Here is a 24,034-nt window from a genome sequence, read left to right as displayed (position 1 = left end):
TGCCCAGCTCCTCCGGGGAGGTCCCGCGGATGCTGTTCCGATCGGGGTAAGTTTTGGCACGAAGCCGCCATTTTACTTATATAATTCTGTCTGGTCGGACGATGGCTGCTCAAGCAGTTAAACGCAGCAACAACTTCTGACTGGTGAGACTCTCTGAGTCACTGCCTGATAAGGACTTGCGGTTTTATTGTAGGAGTCCTGGCTTCCTAGTGCCACTGGTACACCTCACATAGAGCGCATGCGTAGACTGGGCCCTTGATGGGATGGCAAAACTGCAGGTGGTGATTTTTAAATTACTTAATTATGCACACAAAGTAGACATTCTACACAGTGTCTGGGGTGGACATTCACTGGAATATAATGGAAAGAAAATCCTGTATTTTCAAGATTATTTCACTGCAGTGTCCACTGCCCAGAATGTTTTCCCCTCGGTGTGCTCCAAATTAGCAAAGCTACAAATCCGTTTTAGTCTTGCCTATCCAGCTTGTTTGCACTTTACTCATTATATCACCCAGCACGTCTTTGATTTGGCCAAAGAGGCTACCAAATTTGTAGAACAGCTGGATCAAGCCTCCTGTGGGTGAAGGGGTTTGCACTTTTCTAGTCTTAGTATTTTTGGGAAGAGTAAACAAGCGATTCACGTCTACCCATTCCACTCCACTCAGTATTTTAAAGACCTCTTATCATATCTCCCTTCAGCTGTCTCTTCTCCAAGCTGAAAAGTCCTAGCCACTTTAGCCTTTGCTCATAGGGAAGTCATCTCATCTCCTTTATCAATTTTCATCACCCTTCTCTGTACCTTTTTAATTTTGCTTATCTTTTTTGAGATGCAGTGACCATAATTGCACACAGTATTCGAGGGTCGGTCTCACCATGGAGCAATACAAAGGCATATAGCATTCTCATTTTTGTTTTCCATTCCCTTTCTAATAATTCCTAACATTCTATTTGCTTTCTTAGCCACCACTGCACACAAGGCCAGTTCTGTACAGAAGTTTACGGTCTGTGCCCTGAAAATGGCAAAGACAAATCAAGATCAGTTACACGTATGTAATATCACATCATACCTTCATTGTTGGGAAGACTGGATGGATCATACAGATCTCTATCTGCCGTCATCTACTATGTTGCTATGTTATTCCTTAACTTCCTTCACAACCCTTGGATGTGTGCCATCCGGCCCCATTGCTTTGTCAACCTTTAGTTTAGCCAGCTACTCACAAACTGTTCTGACCTGGTTTTACAGCCTGCTTTACTGACACAGACTACTCAGTAATTACTGTGGATTCTTTTGGATTCGTATTAGGTAAATGAAAGAGGTTCTAAAATACACAATGATTAAGATATATACAGTGATTAAGCTATATACACAATGATTATAACTGAAAAGAAACAATACCTATAAACAATCATTACACCACTGGTCCCTACATCCAATCAATGCTAGGAGTTTCTAGACCAGGAAATGAAGCAATAAACAATCATCATTATACATACATCCATCACTGGTCCTTACATCATCCAGGCTTTTTACATCAGTTGAGAAGCCCCTTTTTCAGCGAAGCCGGAGTTTGACCAGGAGTCTGGTTCTATGCAATGTGTCCACCCATAGATGAGATTCCAGCTTCACTGTAAAAGGTCCCCCATTTTTGTTATGCTTAGAACTCATGTTCAGAGCTAAGGAAAATCACAGAATGCTTGAGAATTTCTCTGTTTAGGTAAACAAGCCATACTGTGGGAATGTGGTCACATGTTTCTGATTCCAGGTGGCCAGTCTGAACCCAAAACACGCTCCACCTCCCTTTTCACATACCAAATTAATTAGAGCTGTGTCTTACCTTCTTCTACATTCCAACTTATTTTCATACAATCAGTTAAACAATAATTTTTAAGCAGAATTACTTCTAATTAAAAATACAGACCCTGAGTGCACTTGTCGGTCAAGGCAGAGTTGAAAAACAATCTTTAAAATTCACTTCCATTACACGAACACAGTGCTCTGAAAATCATTACGGGACTACTCCTCCGTTCCTATTTGTGTTTGTCTTCTGTGGTCCTGCTTATGGCTCTTTAGCTAGGACACAGCAGTATTTCTATCTTGATTCCTTTTGGAAACAATCCAACTCCAGATTTGTAGACATTCTTGATCATTAATTAGTCTTTTTAAATGCTTGAATTGGTTTGCTAGATCTCTCTGACAGCGTCCACAAAGGAATACTATTCACAGACTCCTGAGGCAGGCATTGTTTGCTGAATCACGGTGCCGTGTCGAGTCTTATCTACTATTAAAGAATATTTTACCATCTCTTGTCTCCTTGGTTTTTCTTGGAAGTGTCCTGTTGATCACACTACTCTCCCATCTCTGTACTTCCTTCGTAGCAGATCCAGTTTCTCCACCTTTGTGGTTGACTTTGCGTTGTTCCCTTCAGCTGGGAACACAGAACAGAAATATATGTTAAGTAATTCTGCCTTATCTTTATCATTAATATATTCCTCCCCTTCACTTTTGAGTCTCACAATGCCACTTTTGCACTTCCTCCTATCATTAACATATCTAAATAACATATCTAAATATTTTCATGTCTCCTCCCCCCCCCCCCCCCCCCCCCATTTTTCCATATTGGCTATTTTTTCTTCCATTTGCATATTTGCTTTCTTTACTATTCTACCAGCTTCTCTTAGCTTTTCCAGATATTGTTGCCTGCAGTGGCGTAGCCAGACCTGACATTTTGGGTAGGCCCAGAACTAATATGGGTGGACACTGTACGTATAGGTATGAGTAGTGTTTCTTGGGACACTACAAAATAATGCATTACAATGCATTTGATGATGGATTTCTAAGTAGTCTGCCCAACAGCTGTCCTGCATCAATATAAACCATATACATACATAATGGAAAAACCAACCAGTTACATTATCCCATATCTTAAACTTGACCAGACTTAAGTCTGCAATAATCTCAATACACGACAGGATCCTGCAATATAATTACAGCAATGGCATATATCCTTTAAACTTTGCTTTATAACAAACAAAAAAATATATAGAACCCACCAACATAAAAAAAAATATAGAACCTCTATTTTAACTTGGGCATTGCGTCCACCCCCACCCAGAAACCCAATATCATTAAAATTTATTGTTGGTGGGTTTCTGAGTGGGGGTATCCTCTTCACTACTTGGGGAGGGGGGAGGGGGGAGGTATATTTGATTAAATATAACTTTTCCTCTTAGGCAATGATGAGCCTACCCCCACCCAGAAGCCCACCACCACCATTACACTGTACATTTAAACATATTTATTTTACCTGGGCAGCTAGGCTTGAGCTTCCAAAATTTGTGAGCATATGGTGGCTTGTTTTTCAGAGAACACTGCAGACTGTGTTCTGTGTGTGCTGGCTGGGTCCTGTGCCTGTTGGGGCCGCAGGGGAATGCATTTCTTCGCTCTCCTCTTCCCTCCCCTCCATCCATGTGCATCTCCTTCCTCTGTCTTCCCTCCCCTCCATCCATGTCTAGCATTTCTCCTCTTTCCCTTTACCTCCATCCGTGTGCATCTCCTTTCTCTGTCTTTTTTCTTACCTTCATCCCTGTCCAACATTTCTCTTCCTTGCCCTCCACTCCATCCATGTCCAGCATTTTCACCTCTCTCCCCTTTCCTCCATGTGCATCTCCTTCCTTTCTTCCCTCCCCTCTCCTCCATCCACATCCAGCATTTCTCCTACCATCTCCTCCATCCATCCATGTCCAGCAACTCCCCTCTCTCTCCTGCCGTTTCCTCCATCCATCCATCTCCAGCAACTCTCCTTTCTGCCCTCCCCACCATCCATCCATGTCCAGCAACTCTCCTCTCTCCCCTCCCCACCATCCATCCATGTCCAGCAACTCCTCTCTCTCCCCTGCCCTCTCCTCCATCCATCCGTGCCCAGCGACTCACCCCAGCCCTCAGCTGCCCCCATTTTCAGCCCCGGAGTTCATGTTCAAACCCCAGTCCTACCTACCCATCCTCTTCTCTGCAACATCCCCCTTTTCGTTCATGCTGCCCTGCATTTAAATCTTTTATTTTACCTCAAGTCGCAGCAACGGCAGTGAGAACAGTAGGCTCACCTCCAGCCTTCCCTTCCCTCTGTGTCCCGCCTTCCTCTGATGTCATTTCCTGTTTCCGCGAGGGCGTGACACTGAGAGGGAAGGGAAGGCTATAGGCGAGCCTGCTGCTCTCACTGCCGTTGCTGTGACTTGAGGTAAAATAAAAGATTTAAATGCAAAGACCGTGCCGAATCCCGAGTGGAGCAACAAGAGAAACTGGGTGAGCCTGAACTGTGATTGGAGGGCCTGGGCCCACCCGTAGCTACGCCCCTCGAACTTGCTTGTCTTCCTCTTTCTGCAATCTCTTGTAGTTTATAAAGGCCTTTCCTTACCTTTTCAGCTACTAACCAAAGCGGCCTCCTTTTTCTCTTACTTTTGTTTACTTTCCTTACAAAAATGTTTGTTGCTCTTAAAATAGCTCCTTTCAGTTTTGCCCACTGCTTTCCAACTTCTTCCAGATGTTCTTATCCAGACAGCAATCCCTTTAGGTAATCCCCCATCTGAATAAAGTTAGTTTTTTGAAGTCTAGAACCTTCACTTTTGAGTGAACCCTTTCCACACCTATCTTAATATTAAATTGCACCATCTGGTGATCACTGGTTGCCAGATGATCACCTACTGTAAACATCAGAAACGCTCTCCACATTAGTAAGCACTAAGTCCAGTATGACCCCATTCCATGTGGGTTCCCATTATCAACTGCTGGAGTAGTTCCTGCTGTAGGGAATCCAGGAACTCCCTGCCTCTAATAGACCTGCAGTAGGGATACCCCAATCAACCTCTGTCATATTAAAATCACCTATTAGTAGTACTTCCCCTTTCATAGCTGAAGACATTCAAAATATAGTCTGGAAAGAAGGAATGGCAAATGTATTTATATTGGTGTGATATACAGACAGAAGAAGTGAACAGAGACTTCAGTCTATCACACCAGTGTAAATACATTTGCGATTCCTTGTTTCCAGACTGACCCACAGTGCCTCTTCCTTACCACATAGGTCCTGCAATTGTGTGATTTTAATATTACCTTTAACATAAAATGTCGTGCCCTCTCCCTTTCTTCCTACCCTGTCTTTCCTGAACACATTATAGCCCGGTATAACTATATCTGAGTCATGGTTCTCTGTGAACCAAGTCTTTCTGATTGCCACTGAATCCAAATCATCCTCTTCCATCGTAGCCTCAAGATCTAAAACCTTATTTCCCATACTTTGGGCATTAGTATATACTGCTTTCCAGACAGTGCACCTTTTTCCCCTTTGTGTAGAGATTTATGGTTTATTGGCACTTGCTATACCGCATTACCTGACATAAAGATCAAAGTGGTTTACAATCCTAATTAAAAGTGAAAAACACAATGGAAAAAGAACTACAATAAAAAAAAGAATAGGACAGATGGGAAAGCCAAACTTCAAATCATACTCGGACAGAAATCAGGGGGGGGAAAACATAAGGAAAGAAGAAAGGGGCAGGCCTGAGACCAGATACACGAGCCGAACTACCCATAAGCTTGTTGAAACAACCAGGTCTTAATGACAGTCTTTAATTTTAGGAGTGATGTCTAAAGGGAGATTATTCTAGGTTGTGGGGGCAAGAGAATAGAATGCACTTTTATTTGGTCTTTTACCTGACTATATGCAATACTTGTTAGAATTACCTTTACATAATGCTTTTCCGACGTTGAGAGACTATCTACTCCATTCTCCGTGTTGTAAAAATCTTCGTTACAGATCCTAATGATGATGCAAGCGTCACATATCGAGCTACTAGGAAATGGAATTCCCCACCGAGGTCACTCAGGTATGTTACTACTTGAAATGTCATAAATTGTTGAAAGCATTCTTATTTAGTGAATTCCTCGCCACTGTTAGTGATTTTGTTATTTTTTTAATTAATTTGTTATTTTCAAAATGAGTAGTATAACTGCATGGATGATTTTACCTATTATTATTTTGTACAAATGCTATTAATAAATACTTAGCAGCTTTGGGGCTGGGGAGTACAATTCTGTGATCATTGATGAATCGCATCAATCTAACTGGGGAGTAGAGAATCGTTAGGAAAGATAGGTAAGGGACTAGACCTAAACGGAAAACTTTAAATGCAAGCAGCAAAATTTTAAATTGTATTCGTTGTGGGATGGGCAGCCAGTGGTGTTTCTCAGTAGGGGTGTAACTAAACCAAATTTCTTGGTGTAACAGACAAGGCGAATTGCAATATTTTGAAGGGTTTAGAGTTTTTTCAGTGAAGTCTGAGTTAGGCTGTGTAATAGAAGATTTAAAGGATTGCTTTTCAACCCTGCTTTGATCGATAATGAACTCTGAAATCTTCCGCCTTTGACCGAAAGTAACTTTTCTTGTAAATACAAAAACAAGTTGGAATGCAGAAGATATGAATTAATTTGGTATGCAAAGGGGAGGATGGTTCTTGATTTCTGAAGTTTAGTCTTGGCCACCTGGACTTGGAAAGCATGTGACCACGTTCCCACAGTATGGTTTGTTTACCTAAACAGAGAAGCATTCTGTAATTTTCCTTAGCTCTGAACATGAGTTCTGAGCCCAATAAAAAGGGGAGTTTCTTTCAGTGAAATTTGGAGCTCATCTGTGAGTAACGTACGTACTGCGCAGAGGACTTGTTCCTGGTCTAAAAAGCTCCTGGCTTTCGCTGTAACGGGCCTCCCCAGCTGATGATAAGAGCCTGGATGATGTATGGCCCAGTGATGTATGTATATAGTGTATTATTGTTTCCTTTCCTGGTCTAAGAACTCTTAGCATTGCTTAGATGTAGGGGCCAGTGATGTAATGATTGTTTATATAGCTAACCTTAGTATATATGTTAATCATTGTAGATTTTAGCACCTCTAATAAAGGTTTCATTTATCTAATAAAAATCCAAAAGAATCCACGGTAATTTAGTAGTCTGTGTCAGTGAGCTGTAAATCCATAGCAGTACATCTTGGCGACGAGCGTGTGGGATTCTTACAAAGAATGACACCTTTTTAAAAGGAATGCAGGGGAGAGTTGAATTCCAAGGCTGGAATGAGGTACTATATGTTGTTATAGCCACTTAGTGGTCATAATGGGTGGAATAGGATTCCGGTTTAAAGGAATCATTGCCTTTTGCTGTAAGTTTGATTCAGGCAAAAATGTTAAAACAAAAAGGGAGAAGGAATGAGTTTATCTTGTTGGGCAGACTGGATGGACCGTACAGGTCTTTTATCTGCCGTCATTTACTATGTTACTATGTAACAGTATTGCTTACCTGAAAACCCGTTAGAGACGGGATAAACAGCATAGGAAAAGTACAGAATTGGAATGATTAGTGTGTGATTTACAGTTAAAATGAGATGCTTGCCAGAATACTTTACTAAATGATAACTAAGCGTGCCGTTGTAAGGGTGATGCAGTTGGAATGATGTGTGATTTACGCAGTTAAAATGATAACTGAGCGTGCCGTGCCATTGTAAGTGTGACACAGTATAAATATAAGAAATGGAGAAGGGAAAATTAACAAAAAAAGAAAGTACATTTATATCATGACTTTAAAATTATTTTTAGACTAATTTGGAGTCATTAATTGCACATATAAAGGGATGGGAGATAAATCTTAATAAGATACAAGGACCGTCTCAGGCAGGGAAACTTTTAAACTTTCAGGCATAGGAATGTGTTAATTGCAAGCAGTGCATATCAGGGGAAAAAATATGACCTTGAGTGAAGGGAGAAGAGCAACAGGTTTTTGTTTTTTTTTAAACAGGCTTTGGATCTGTGGCCAGTGTAATTAGAAGTAGAATTAAGTGTCTCAGGGGAAATAAAATTATGCTAATTAGAGCCTTTGGCAAAAACAAAGGAAACGGGTAACACTTGGGTTCTAGAGCCGTAAGGTTTTTAGAAGTAAAAAGAAATATACTCCTTTTGAGAAACAGCATGTTATTGGGCTCTGGTGGATACCGAGCAGTTAACTATAGGACATGTTGTTGTCCTGAGACCTGAAATACCAATAATGCAATGGATACATAGCTCCCCAAAAACTTATTGGATAGGGCATGCACAAGAAGGTAGTATAACTAAATGGAAGTGGTATATTCAGGAAAGAACAAAATCAGGGATTGGGGGAATTCCCTCACTGCATGAAAAGGTGACAGCCCTTCCAGGAATAGGACAAACTGAGCTAGAACCTCTGGAATGGGTGGAGCGCCCAGTCAGGTGGGGAAAAACCTATAATCAATTAACTAATGAGGAGCAGCAACATGCGTGGTTTACAGATGGTTCTGCTAAGTATGCTGGAGGAAAGAATGTGGAATGCAGAGTTATATGCTGCCTATATGGCTTTGAAAACTGAGAATTTAGGGCAATGTCATACATATATACTGATTCATGGACTGAATTAGCCACGTGGCTACTTACTTGGTACAAAAATAACTGGAAAATTAATACCAAAGATTTGTGGGTCAAAGAATTGTGGCAAGATATTTAGAATTGTGTAAAATACTAATGTTATTATTTTTTATGTAGATGCTCATTGCAAGGGTAATACTCTAGAACGTCTCTACAGCGCGGTGGCTGATGAATAAAGTAAAATCACAACTCTTGAGGTGGAAACTTTGCAAGAACCAGATAATTGCTCAGGTTTGGCGAAATGGGCGCACCAAAAATTTGAACATCTGGGAAGAAAGGCCACTTATAGGTGGGCAACAGATCGTGGTATTAGTTTAATTATGTCTGGTCTGTTAGTACCAGACTAGACGATCTGTTCCCCACATGTCTAAGGGGTAATTAAAAAGGAGAAAATTACCTGAACACAATTTGATAGATGGATTATATAGGACCTTTACCCAATTTGCAAGGATGTAAATATGTGTGCACAGCAGTAGATAATTATTCTAGATATGTAATTGCACATCCTTGCAGGTAACACTATTAAAAAATTTAGAATTAATTGATAAGGGTTCCCATTTTGAAGGCTAATTAGTATAAGAATGTGCCTTAAGTCATAATATAACCTTGTCTTGATCCTTCGATCTGGGCAAGAATGGACTCATGGAGAGATTTCTGAAGGAAATGTCCATTGAACCGTATTAAAACTTTTTTTTTTTTTTTTCTTGGGGGGGGGGGGGGGGGATTGCCAGGTTCTTGAAGCCTTGATTGGCCGCTGTCAGAGACAGGATACTGGGTTTGATGGCCCTTGGTCTTTTCCCAGTATGGCGGTGCTTATGTGCTTATGTTCCAGCAAATAAGAGTTATAGAGAATAACTGATCTGTATATGCTTTATTCATAGATCCTTGTAACATTCAGTGTAATCCTTCTTACAGTATCTTTGGGTATGGTTATTACCCCCGGTGAACATTTATGACTCACAGCCGAGAGGTCAAGCTGATTGGGAGATGGAGGAATCATAGTGAAATCTGACAAGATAAATTACACATGTTCAGCTAACTAGATGTGTCCTGTGGCAACTGTCAACAACACTCAAATATGGAAAGAAGTCCTGTCACACGAATGAGTTTAATATGACTTGCACAAGTCAGAGACAGACAATACATCATCGTTGACCCAAAAATGTGGACATTGTTGGCATTTACACCACCAATGTGTTATTAGCAAATGTTTATATTCTTCTTGTGTGAACACTACACCTATGAAGACCTGTGTAAAAATTGTAGTACCCTTAACTGTAGAGTAAAATGAACTTGGTATGATGCATTGTTAGGAGCTTTTGGTACATTTTAGAGATAATAAATGCTATTGATACTGAAACTTTAGCTAAAGTAAAATGTATTATAACTGACATTAATCAGCTTATTATTTTGCAATATGATAAAGGTTTTTTTTATTATACTCAGATAGTTTACAAGTAGCAATTAATGTAGCATAATTTACCACTTGCATTGCAACATTTGTTTGCCCTTATGCAAAGGAATAAGGCTCAAGGTGACTAACTCTGAACACTTGTGGAGGTGAATTTCACCAGTGGATTCCTTCCACAACCTGATTAATAATTTCAAATATTGCCTTGTGCACTATCCTCTTTTGTTATGGGCAAATTGTGTAGTTTAATGTAACTAAGCAATGTATATTATTGAATTTTGGTTAGTTATTAGTGGGCAGCATTATTGCCATTTGCCCTTGGATTATACTTCCTATTAATTTTAGTATGTTGAATTTTAGTACTTAATACATCTGTTTATTATTTGTGAAACATATTTCATAATTATTCTATTATACCATTATCGTATAAGCAGAATTGAAAAGCAAAGAGCCGAATGTAATGGAAGATTTAAAGGATTGCTTTCCAACCCTGCTTTGATCGATAATGAACTCTGAAATCTTCCGTCTTTGACTGAAATTAACTTTTCTTGTAAATACAAAAGGAAGTTGGAATACAGAAGATAAGAATTAATTTGGTATGTAAAAGGGAGGATGGTTCTTGTTTTCGGAATTTCAGCCTGGCCACCTGGACTTGGAAAGCATGTGACCACGTTCCCACAGTATGGCTTGTTTACCTAAACAGAGAAGCATTCTGTAATTTTCCTTAGCTCTGAACATGAGTTCTGAGCCCAATAAAAAGGGGAGTTTCTTTCAGTGAAATTTGGAGCTCATCTGTGAGTAACGTACGTACTGCGCAGAGGACTTGTTCCTGGTCTAAAAAGCTCCTGGCTTTCGCTGTAACGGCCCCCCCCCCCAGCTGATAAGAGCCTGGATGATGTAAGGCCCAGTGATGTTGTATATATATAGTGTATTATTGCTTCTTTTCCTGGTCTAAGAACTCTTAGCATTGCTTAGATGTAGGGACCAGTGATGTAATGATTATTTATATAGCTAACCTCTGCTGCATAATTTCTGATCATATGCAACATGATACAGTTTCCGTTCACATGTTCATTCGGAAGTTGATTGAGTTTTTGACGAATAAAACGAAGATTACAAGAATATACTACTTTAGTGACGGTTCAGCAGCACAATACAAAAATTTTGTCAATCTGTGCAATCACAAGAATGATTTTGAAATTGAGGCTGAATGGAACTTTTTTGGCACGAGTCATGGCAAATCACCATGTGATGGAGTTGGTGCCACGACTAAACATTTGGCTGCTCGAGCCAGCCTCCAGTGACCATTAACTGACCAAATACTGACGCCAGTAGATCTGTTTAACTTTTGTGACAAAAACATTCATGGAATTAAATATATGTATGTTCCGACTGAAGAAATCCAAGAAAACAGGATGCTGCAAAAAGAAAGATGGAAAGCTAACTGCAAAATAGCTGGCACAAGAGATCATCACCAGTTTGTGCCAGTTGATTCGAATTCGATTTCTGTCAGCAAAGTTTCAAATGACATGATTAACTTTGTGGCCAAAATTTCCAATATCGTCGATCCTAATTTAAAATTGGCCAAACTATTGCCTGGTTGTTACATTGCCTGCATTTATGACAATAAGTGGTGGGTAGGCAACGTTGTAGAAATTTCCATTGAACAAAATGATGCATTGGTAACATTTATGCATCTACCAGGCCCAGCTCATTCATTTTATTGGCCTGAAAGAAAAAGATGTTTGTTGGGTTCCAGCACAACACCTTATTTGTGTGCTTCCAGCACCGTCAGGCCGCCAGTATCAATTCCCAGAAGTGACACTAAAGAAAAGTGGCTTGTAAATTCAATAATAAGCAATGGTTGGAATTTGGCAGTTCATACAAACATTACGGACTTCGGCTTGGGAACCATTTAAGATACCCACTTTAGGCTTAGGAACCTAGGATAAGCTGCCCAATCATCAGCTTGGGAACCGGACAGATACCCACCAAAGGCTTTGGAACTTTGATGAAGAAACCAAACTAGAGGCTTGGGATCCTCATCCAAGAAACCCACCCGTGGCTGGTATTGCACAGCTATTGGGCGTGACCCCTATGGCGATGGGGTTACTGGTTCAAGTTCCTGAACTGGTATTGACATTGTCACCATGGACCAACACAATTTAGGTACTAATAATGTCTGTATAAAACAAAAATAATAGAATGCATGTGATGTTGCGATAGCAACGTCCTCAACTTTGTCCCTATTTCTAGGGCCTTATATGCCAGCAATGAAAAACCAACCCTACTTTTTTAAAGGGGTTTGAAACATGCTCTTTCTAATGAAAATGATTAAAAAGAGTTTCCAGAAGGTCTTTTTTTTTTTTTTGTAAAAGAGGGCTAAAAATACCCTATTTTTGGCGTTTTTGCAAAAATCATCAACTTTACACTCAATTTGTGAACTAATGGAAAATATTAGGAGAATGAAATTTTGTATTTGAAAACCTTGTGTTGATAAGTTGTGTGCAAAGTTTCACGTTTATCACCCCTTTAATTCCAGAGATATAAAAAGCCAAACTTTACAATTTTTTCGTGCCACAAATTTTTCGGACCAAGTTTGTTCCAAGTTTTCTTCATGGAAATCGCTCATGAAGATTTTTTTCTATTGTTTTGTTTAATAGAGCACATAAAGTTGTACAAGATGGCCAAGTTTTGTTTCTCTCAACAAAATATTGCCGGAGATACAGTGTCTCAAAGTTGCCGAAATCTCGGAGTCATACCATAGAAGGCTGCAGTATGGGATCAAACAGATTACTATATCTCTGCAAGTAGTGCATTGGCGAACGTAAAACTTTACCAATGTTCATTGGGGACATGTATGAATGTTCACAGAAAATGTCATCGAAATCCGTGATGGTCGAGCAGGGCACTTCTCTGAAATCAGCCCACTTGACATGGAATGTGTATATATCTTAATCATTGTAGATTTTAGCACCTCTAATAAAGGTTTTATTTATCTAATACGAATCCAAAAGAATCCATGGTAATTATTGAGTAGTCTGTGTCAGTGAGACAGGCTGTAAATCCATAGCAGTACAGGCTGCAATATTGCAGTAATCTGGTTTGGAGATTAATAGAGACAGGACGAGACCTGGGGAAAGTGTCACGGTCCAGAAATTTTCACACACAATGAAGCTGTCTTAGGACAAAGAAACAAGAATGAACACGAGGATGATAGTGTGAGTTAAATGAGACCTGTGAGTCGAGAACGACACCAAGATAGTGAAAGGATGAAACCGGAGAGATATTGGTACCCAAAACTACTACTACTAATCATTTCTATAGCGCCACTAGATGTACGCAGTGCTGTACACATTATATGCAGGTACTTTCTCTGTCCCTAGAGGGCTCACAATCTAAATTTTTGTACCCGGGCAATGGAGGGTAAATGACTTGCCCAAGTTCACAAGGATCTGCAGTGGGAATTGAGCCCAGGTTGCCAGGCTCAAAGCCTGCTGCACTTACTTATTAGGCTACTCCACTTCAGATTGAGATTTGAGGTAGGATGGAGGGAGTGACCTGTAATCCAACATGCAGCTGTCTGTCTTGGGTTAAGAGCTATTTGGTGGGAAGCTAACCAGTGGGTGAGCTTCAGGAGCTGTGACAGTATCAACGTAATAGATTAAAAGGATGTCATCAGTATAGATATGAGGAGATTGAGAAACTTTGAATGAGTGCAACCAAAGGACTGAGGAAAAGTGGGAAAAGAATGGACCCCTGAGGGACGCCACGGTGAAGAGGGTAATATGCTGAAGGTGAAGAGGATAATATGCTGAAGGTGATACCACTTTACTACTACTACTACTACTACTTAACATTTCTAGAGCGCTACTAGGGTTACGCAGCGCTGTACAAATCAACAATTAAGGACGGTCCCTGCTCGGAAGAGCTTACAATCTAAAGGACGAAATGTCAAGTTGGGGTAGATAAGTTTTCCTGAGGTGTAGTGATTAGGTGCCGAAGGCGACATTGAAGAGGTGGGATTTGAGCATTGATTTGAAGATGGGTAGGGAGGGGGCACGGCGTATGGGCTCAGGGAGTTTGTTCCAGGCATGTGGTGAGGCGAGACAGAAGGGGCGGAGCCTGGAGTTGGAGGTGGTGGAGAAGGGTACTGAAAGGAGGGATTTGTCTTGAGAGCGGAGGTTACGGGTAGGGACGTAAGGGGAGATGAGGGTAGAGAGGTACGGAGGGGCCGCAGATCGAGTGCATTTGTAGGTGAGTAAGAGAAGCTTGAACTGTATGCGGTATCCGATTGGGAGCCAGTGAAGTGACTTGAGGAGAGGGGTGATATGAGTATATCGGTTAAGGCGGAAGATAAGACGTGCGGCAGAGTTCTGGATGGACTGAAGGGGGGATAGATGGCTACGTGGGAGGCCGGTCAGGAGTAGGTTGCAGTAGTCAAGGTGAGAGGTAATGAGAGAGTGGATGAGAGTTCGGGTGGTGTGCTCGGAGAGGAAGGGGCGAATTTTGCTAATGTTATAAAGGAAGAAGTGACAGGTCTTGGCTATCTGCTGGATGTGCGCAGAAAAGGAGAGGGAGGAGTCGAAGATGACACAGAGGTTGCGGGCAGATGAGACTGGTGACGATGAGGGTGTTATCAACTGAGATAGAGAGTGAAGGGAGAGGGGAAGTGGGTTTGGGTGGGAAAACAATAAGTTCAGTCTTAGACATATTCAGTTTCAGGTGGCGGTTGGACATCCAGGCAGCAATGTCGGATAAGCAGGCCGAGACTTTGGCCTGGGTATCCGCAGTGATTTCTGGTGTGGAGAGATAAAGCTGGGTGTCGTCGGCATAAAGATGATAGTGGAAACCATGAGAAGAAATCAGGGAGCCTAAGGAAGAGGTGTAGATTGAAAAAAGAAGGGGCCCAAGGACAGATCCCTGAGGAACTCCAACAGAGAGCGGGATAGGGGAGGAGGACGAACCATGAGAGTGTACTCTGAAGGTACGATGGGAGAGATAAGAGGAGAACCAGGAGAGGACAGAGCCCTGGAACCCAAGGGAGGACAGTGTGTCAAGAAGTAGGTTGTGATTGTCAGTGTCAAAAGCGGCAGAGAGGAGGATGAGGATGGAGTAGTGACCTTTGGATTTGGCGAGGAATAGGTCATTGCAGACTTTAGATAGTGCCGTTTCTGTTGAGTGTAGGGGCGAAAGCCGGATTGAAGCGGATCGAGGATGGCATGAGAGGAGAGAAAATCAGTACAGCGGCTGTGAACGGCGCGTTCAAGTATCTTGGAGAGGAAGGGTAGGAGGGAAATGGGGCGGTAGTTGGAGGGACAGGTAGTGTCAAGTGATGGTTTTTTGAGGAGTGGAGTGACCACAGCATGCTTGAAGGTGTCCGGGACAGATGCAGTGGAGAGAGAGAGGTTAAGGATATGACAGATGGTGGGGGTGATGATAGGAGTGATGGTGTTGAGTAGGTTAGTGGGGATGGGGTCAGAGGAACAAGTGGTGGCTTTCGAGGAGGAGAGGAGATGGGCGATTTCCTCTTCGGTGATAGCAGGAAAGGAGGAGAAGGAGGCCTGGGTAGGTTGGATGAGAGCGTGAGATATAGGCTGAAGAGGAGGAGAGGGAGTAGTGGTGAATTCGAGGTTGATCTTCTGGACCTTGTCACGGAAGTAGTGGGCCAGAGATTGAGGAGAGAGTGAAGGGGGGGTGGGAGCAGAGGGCACTTTGAGGAGGGAGTTGAGGGTGGCGAATAGACGACGAGGGTTAGAGCTGAGGGAATTGGTCAATTGGATATAATAGTCCTGCTTAGCGAGGAATAGGGAGGATTGGAAGGAGGATAGCATGAATTTGAAGTGAATGAAATCAGTAAGGGTGCGAGATTGAAAGATGGTTCAGACAAGAGAGAGGAGAACCAGGATACGTTTGAAAATAATCTGTGATAAAAGGCAATATTAGGTAGGTAGCATTGAACATGCAGAACAACTGTATGTTATCCATGTATTTGTTATGAATGACTGTTCAGTAAGAATTGGTGTCTTTTATCTTTGTAAGAATGGTTGTTTTAGTTTGCTTTCCTATAAATTCGATAGAGTTCTTTTATGTTAGTTTTTATTTTGATTTTATATCAACATGTAAACTGTTTTTGTTTTGTAACCACAATTTGAAATGGTATAGTAAAATGAATAAACGATAAACCATTTTATGTTTAAATCATTTTTATTACGGAAGTAGACATTAACACTGTGAATAATAAATCATTTGTTACAACTTAAGCGTTTCACAAATATGACCATGCTAACATCATTCCTTCTAACAGGTTCCCAATTCCTTTTTCCCCCTTTTTCTCCCTTTAACCCGCACATCCTTACCCCGCCCTCCCCCCTGCCACCCCTATCCCTTCCCCTTGGATTCCCCCCTTCCCCCCCTCTCTCCCTGGCATCCTAAACCAACTTGACTAAATCCAATGTGGCTCAGGCTCTTTATAGTTATCTGTTCAACAGTCGGCTCCTCGCCGCCGGGGTCAGTGTACTCAGAAATAAACACCAACATTGCTGCCAATTCTCTCCAGTCCTTGAAGAAATATCCCTGACTGCCATCTTCTCCATTCGCATCAGAGTAATCATGCGCAACCTCCATTCTTGCAAAGTCGGACAATTATTTGTAATCCAGTTGGCCATTATGCATTGCTGTGCTATTATGACAGTTTTTCCTAAGAATACCTTCAGTCCTTTCACGGTGCGCCACGGCGCTCTGTAGTAGTCAAACAACAGCCTCGCATCTAACTGCCATTTCACCTTCCATAGTTTGGAAACCTGGGTTATTATGACTTTCCAGAACTGTTGTATTCCTTTACAGGACCACAGCATGTGGCCCAGCGTCGCTCCATCTACTCCACATTTTGGACATGCCCCCCATGGGGACATACCAATATGAAACGCCCTTCTGGGCGCTACGTACATCCGCATCGCAGTTTTATACTGGATTTCCCAATGTACTGTATATTTTGAGCGTCTCTTAATTGACAGGATATAGTCTTTAAGCAGGTCTGCAGTAATGTCTGTGGATAAATCTTTTCCCCAATTCTCTGCCAATCGTTTATAATCCACCTCTGGAGTCATATCTTTTATGTGGCGATGATGGTATGCCAACGGTACTTTATCTTGCGCTCTTAAAGAGTAAGCTGAAGACAATTCTTCTTGCACGTCCTCTGTCAAGTCTGTCCATGGGAACGAAGTGATGTAATGTTGCAACTGTACATAATGAAAGTAGTCTCGGAGGGATTAAAAACTCTCTCTTCAAATCTGAAAATGACTTGAGCTTGCCCTCCAACGTCAGCACTTGTAGAAGATATGTCATCCCTTTTTGTTTCCACCTACCAAAAGCTGGGTAGATGTATCCTGGCTTGAAGTGAGGGTTGTTCACAATAGAAAGGAAAGGGGTCACTTTGGGCGAGAACTGGTGCAACCGGCATATCCATTTCCAATTCGCCTTAGCTGAACTCATGATCCCTGTGGTTCTCAGTGTCGCAGGAATGTCCCCTCCTCCTGAATGTAGACAGTTACTAAAGTGAGTCTGTGGAAGCAGGCTGAGTTCCAAATCTGTATTTGAGAAGTGGGATGTCTGGCGGAACCAGTCATTGATATGCCGCATCCCACTAGCAGCTGTTATATTTTTAATACTAATTAATCCCAATCCGCCATATTCTTCTAGGGTACACAGAATTCTCAATGGTAGTCGCGCTCTTTTCCCCTTCCATAGGAACCTTCTTAACATTTTGTTCAGGCTACGTTCTTCTTTGTTTTTCAGAAACAAAGGCAACAATTGAAACACATAAGTACATAAGTAGTGCCATACTGGGAAAGACCAAAGGTCCATCTAGCCCAGCATCCTGTCACCGACAGTGGCCAATCCAGGTCAAGGGCACCTGGCACGCTCCCCAAACGTAAAAACATTCCAGACAAGTTATACCTAAAAATGCGGAATTTTTCCAAGTCCATTTAATAGCGGTCTATGGACTTGTCCTTTAGGAATCTATCTAACCCCTTTTTAAACTCCGCCAAGCTAACCGCCCGTACCACGTTCTCCGGCAACGAATTCCAGAGTCTAATTACACGTTGGGTGAAGAAAAATTTTCTCCGATTCGTTTTAAATTTACCACACTGTAGCTTCAACTCATGCCCTCTAGTCCTAGTATTTTTGGATAGCGTGAACAGTCGCTTCACATCCACCCGATCCATTCCACTCATTATTTTATACACTTCTATCATCTCCCCTCAGCCGTCTCTTCTCCAAGCTGAAAAGCCCTAGCCTTCTCAGCCTCTCTTCGTAGGAAAGTCGTCCCATCCCCACTATCATTTTCGTCGCCCTTCGCTGTACCTTTTCCAAATCTACTATATCTTTTTTGAGATACGGAGACCAGTACTGAACACAATACTCCAGGTGCGGTCGCACCATGGAGCGATACAACGGCATTATAACATCCGCACACCTGGACTCCATACCCTTCCTAATAACACCCAACATTCTATTCGCTTTCCTAGCCGCAGCAGCACACTGAGCAGAAGGTTTCAGCGTATCATAGACGACGACACCCAGATCCCTTTCTTGATCCGTAACTCCTAACGCGGAACCTTGCAAGACGTAGCTATAATTCGGGTTCCTCTTACCCACATGCATCACTTTGCACTTGTCAACATTGAACTTCATCTGCCACTTGCACGCCCATTCTCCCAGTCTCACAAGGTCCTCCTGTAATTGTTCACATTCCTCCTGCGACTTGACGACCCTGAATAATTTTGTGTCATCGGCGAATTTAATTACCTCACTAGTTATTCCCATCTCTAGGTCATTTATAAATACATTAAAAAGCAACGGACCCAGCACAGACCCCTGCGGGACCCCACTAACTACCCTCCTCCACTGAGAATACTGGCCACGCAATCCTACTCTCTGCTTCCTATCTTTCAACCAGTTCTTAATCCATAATAATACCCTACCTCCGATTCCATGACTCTGCAATTTCTTCAGGAGTCTTTCGTGCGGCACTTTGTCAAACGCCTTCTGAAAATCCAGATATACAATATCAACCGGCTCCCCATTGTCCACATGTTTGCTTACCCCCTCAAAAAAATGCATTAGATTGGTGAGGCAAGACTTCCCTTCACTAAATCCGTGCTGACTTTGTCTCATCAGTCCATGTTTTTGTATATGCTCTGCAATTTTATTCTTAATAATAGCCTCCACCATCTTGCCCGGCACCGACGTCAGACTCACCGGTCTATAATTTCCCGGATCTCCTCTGGAACCCTTCTTAAAAATCGGAGTAACATTGGCTACCCTCCAGTCTTCCGGTACTACACTCGATTTTAGGGACAGATTGCATATTTCTAACAGTAGTTCCGCAAGTTCATTTTTTAGTTCTATTAATACTCTGGGATGAATACCATCAGGTCCCGGTGATTTACTACTCTTCAGCTTGCTGAACTGACCCATTACATCCTCCAAGGTTACAGAGAATTTGTTTAGTTTCTCCGACTCCCCCGCTTCAAATATTCTTTCCGGCACCGGTGTCCCCCCCCAAATCCTCCTCGGTGAAGACCGAAGCAAAGAATTCATTTAATTTCTCCGCTACGGCTTTGTCCTCCTTGATCGCCCCTTTAACACCATTTTCGTCCAGCGGCCCAACCGACTCTTTGGCCGGTTTCCTGCTTTTAATGTATCTAAAAAAATTTTTACTATGTATTTTTGCTTCCAACGCTAATTTCTTCTCAGAGTCCTTTTTTGCCCTCCTTATCTCCGCTTTGCATTTGGCTTGGCATTCCTTATGATCTATCCTGTTACTTTCAGTTGGTTCTCTTCTCCACTTTCTGAAGGATTGTTTTTTGGCTCTAATGATTTCCTTTATCTTACTGTTTAGCCACGCCGGCTGACGTTTAGTCTTTTTTCCCTTTTTTCTAATACGTGGAATATATTTGTCCTGAACCTCCAGGATGGTGTTTTTAAACAGCATCCACGCCTGATGCAAGTTTTTTACTCTGCGAGCTGCTCCTTTCAGTCTTTTTTTCACCATTTTTCTCATTTTGTCGTAATCACCTTTTCTATAGTTAAACGCTAGCGTACTTGATTTCCTAGTTTCACTTCCTTCAATGCCAATATCAAAACCGATCATATTATGATCACTGTTATCAAGCGGCCCTCGTATCGTTACCCCCTGCACTAGATCATGAGCACCACTAAGGACTAAGTCTAGTATTTTTCCTTCTCTTGTCGGCTCCTGAACCAGCTGTTCCATGAAGCTGTCCTTGATTTCATCAAGAAATCTTATGTCCCTTGCGTGTACAGATGTTACATTAACCCAGTCTATATGCGGGTAATTGAAATCCCCCATTATTATTGTGTTGCCCAGTTTGTTTGCGTCCCTGATTTCCTTTAACATTTCCGCATCCGTCTGTTCGTCCTGGCCAGGCGGACGGTAGTACACTCCTATCACTATCCTTTTCCCCTTTGCACATGGAATTTCAATCATTTAGGTATAATGCACATATTATACAGGGCTATTCTTCCCCATAAATTTAGCGGCAAGGACTCCCACCCCCTTAAACTCTGTTCGGTGTCCCTCAGTAGTCGTTGTATGTTAAGTGTGTAAACCTGAGCCAAATTCACTGGTAACCATATCCCTAAATATTTGAGCACCCCGTCTGCGTGTTTAAAGGGGAACCCATACCCTTCTCTATCTGCCAACTCGGGGATGATTGACAAAGCCTGGGACTTATCCAAGTTTAAGGTAAACGATAAACCATTTTAAAACTGTGTCAGTGATACCTAGTAACTGGAGATGAGCAAGCAGGAGAGAGTGATCAATGAGGTCGAAAGCATCAGAAGGATCAAGGGAAATAACCAAAGTGGGGTTTTTTTTGTCCAGTTGAGAATGTATTTTGCCAAGAACACTCTCAGTAAAAGTTTTTGTACTGTAGTGACTTCGATACCCTCATTGACTGGAACGGAGTGCTAGCTTTTTTTTTTTTTTGCAAAAGACGAAAGTTGCAGGGAAACAGCTTTTTTCAAGAATCTAGGAAAGATGACAAAGATTGGAAACGGGACGGAAATTGGAGGGATTTGTGGGATCAGCCAAGGTTTTTTTTCAATGTAGTGTGCACAAAGGCAGATTTCCAGGAGGTTTAAAATTGACCAAAAGAGAGACTAAGATTTATAATAGATAGTATTGAAGGTAAGAGGGCCAAAGATGGAATAGGATCGAGTTCACAGAAAGAGGACTTCATGTCTTTCACTAGTCGAGTGAGAAAACATGCTTCACTTACCTGAGGGCTTGTACTTGCCTGGGGCTTTGAACACCCTGCCCCAGTGATTCTAGTTTAAAGCCCTCTTCAGTAGGTTAGCTAGTCAGCTGCTGAAAACACTTCTTCCTTTCATGGATAGATGGACACCATTTCTGCTCAGCAGCACTTGCAAAAGCATCCCATGGTCCAGGAAGCCAAAATACTCTTGATGACACCATCTGCTCAGCCACAAGTTTATCTCCAGGATGCAAGCTTCTCTCCCTTGGCCTTTACCCACAACAGAGAGGATCGATGAGAACACCACCCTGTACACCTGTCTGCTTCACCCTCTCTTCAGAGCCATGAAATCGCTTTTGATAAGTTTGAAGGGGTACCTAGTAGTATAATTTGTGCCAACATGGATAAAGAACATAAGAATACCCATACTGGGTCAGACCAGTGGTCCATCTAGCCCAGTATCCTACTTCCAACAGTGGCCAATCCAGGTCATGGGTACCTGGCAGAAACCCAATTAGTAGCAACATTCCATTCTACCAATCCCGGGGCAAGCAGTGGCTTCCCCCATGTCCATCTCAATAACAGACTATGGCCTTTTCCTCCAGGAACTTGTCCAAACCTTTTTTTAAACCAAGATATGCTAACTGCTGTTATGTCCTCCAGCAACGAGTTCCAGAGGTTAACTATTCTTTGAGTGAAAAAATATTTCCTATTTGTTTTATGTAATTTAATTTAGCGTCCCCCTGCAGCATTAGATATTAGTCATTGGGCTTGGTGAGTCTCGGCAAGCTCTCTGTAACATTTTGAATTTTGGCACCTGGCAGACAGATTGGGCGCCTCTGTACCCCTCAGAAGAGAATCGGGTACATCTGCCCCTATGGCTACCAGACCTCTATCAGACACTGGGGAGTGGTCATGCATCAAGTAGGTCTCCACCTGCCTCAACACCATCCGTTATACAGGGCCCCTGGGACAGCTCAGCATCGGATCCAACACTGAGGATACAGGAGGATTCGATGTTGTCCTCGTTGGCACTGAGGGATGTCAATGCTCGACATTGGGCGAAGTCCAAGAAACATAATTATCAATCCCTCTTGATGCTCCTTGTCCATTGAAGAGGTACCTAAGTGCAAGTCCGAGTAACCGGGACCTGATACCCAAATCGACACTGATGGTTCAGCAGGCTGTCTCTGATCCAGTGCCCCAGACTTTCTGAATGTTGACCCTCAATGAGTGGGTCCAGGCTGTGCTCCAAGATCATTTGGCAGGGCTTTTACAGCAGAGTTCATTGGCATCAGGGTTCTTGTGCTATCCTTGACTTTACTATCTGCCTCGCAGGACTCTCACCGCATGCGGTATCAGCCCATGCAGGTACTTCCTCGACGTCAGTGGAGGAAGCTTTGCCAGAATCAAGGGTTGAGCCTGCATCTTAGCGCTATTCCAGACAAGGACGTGGTTCCTCATATCTGAGGCAGACACGGTCTCAGCCCTCCCATGAGGATTTTTTTTTTTTTTTTGCTGACTCCAATGCAGACTGCTTATGGTTGTCTGGTGATGGTCCATGGTACTTATTGGAGGAGCAGTCCTATGGAATTCCTTCAGATCCCTCCCCACCAGAGGAGAGGTGAAAATCTCCTCCAGAGTGTCTGTCCTTCCCTGCTTTTGTGAAGAATTCAGTTGGAGACAGAGGATGAGCCCAGGGCTGAGGTGTTTGAGGTACTGGACTATGACTCTCCACCTACAGAGGCTGTGACTGTCCCTTTTCACAAGATCTTACATGATGTTCAGGTGAAGAATTCAGACTTCCCTGTCTGTCACTGTCCTCCCCCAAAAAGATTGACATTGTGTATTGGATTCAGAGTTTACTTAGATTTGATAAGCCACTTTACTGCCTCATTCTCTGGTAGTGAAATCAACGCTCAAACTGGCCAGAAGTTCCAGAGACTTTGCTAATTTGCTTTGGCACCCCCAGGGAGGGAGGCTTGAACTCTGGACTTGTTTGGGCATAAGATGTATCAGGCTTCAATTCTCATTTCCTGTACCTAGTCATACCAGCTCTACATGACCCTTTATTTGCGGGCCCTAGTATGCATTATGACTGATTTGTCTGATACTGTCCCTCCGGAGGAGGCCAGATCTCTTTTTCAGTTAGCCAGGCAGCAGAGGCTTGTTGCATATTCCTGGCCAGGGGTGCGTATGATACCTTTTGATGTTGCATCCAGGATCTCTGCACAGAGTATAGCGATGTGCAGGTTCTCATAGCCATGTGTCTCTGACTTGGACACGGAGGGCCAGCAGAGGTGGTCGGATACCACTTGCCAGGGAGATAATCAACACTCTCTCCCAGCATGCACCTTCTGCACCCTCCTCTTCTAGGAGGTTTTTGGGTAAGTTGAAGAGAGGTCCTTACTACTTCAAAGGTGTAGGTACCCACCACCTTTTCCACTCAGCAAGTTCAACCCTAGTGTGCTCTTTCTGGTCAACAGCGTGCGCCAAAGGCCCAACTGGCTCCCCAGTCAAAAGAAGGGGTGAGTTTTTGACTGGCTCCAGCAGAGCATAGCCATAGTCAAAGTAACTGTCCCGGATGACCTACTGGTAGGAGGGAGGCTGAGTTTTTTTTCCAAGAAAGGTGGTCCCTTGTAATCTCCGACCAGTGGGTTCTTCAAATAGTCCATCTTGGTTACACCCTACATTGGTGACGAAAGCAACCAAATTACTCCCCAAGAGCATCTTTCATCAGTTCACTTCACAAGGAAGTACTCACAGAGGAATTGGTTGCCCTTCTAAAGGCCCATGTGGTCAAACTCGTTCCACTAGAGGAAGAAGGGAATGGATACTGTTCTAAATACTTCTTTGTT

The 24,034-nt window shown here is 42.6% G+C and overlaps 1 protein-coding gene across 7 annotated transcripts in view; it reads left to right on the top strand.

The window, feature by feature from the left end:
• CXXC5 (CXXC finger protein 5) overlaps nt 1-24,034 on the top strand; it is a 238,425-nt gene that overhangs the window by 62,503 nt on the left and 151,888 nt on the right. For 6 of the 7 annotated variants that reach the window (XM_030213251.1, XM_030213253.1, XM_030213254.1 and 3 more), the window contains one exon: nt 5,814-5,883. The exons of the other annotated variant lie outside the window; for it this stretch is intronic. The gene's annotated coding sequence lies outside the window, so the exon portion shown is untranslated. The remainder of the gene's footprint in view (nt 1-5,813; nt 5,884-24,034) is intronic. 7 annotated transcript variants of the gene reach the window in all.

The sequence above is a fragment of the Microcaecilia unicolor genome, chromosome 8 (genome assembly GCF_901765095.1).
Source record: "Microcaecilia unicolor chromosome 8, aMicUni1.1, whole genome shotgun sequence".
NCBI lineage: Eukaryota > Metazoa > Chordata > Amphibia > Gymnophiona > Siphonopidae > Microcaecilia > Microcaecilia unicolor.
The sequence above is the reverse complement of the archived record's forward strand: the minus strand, read 5'-3'. Positions and strand labels throughout refer to the sequence as shown.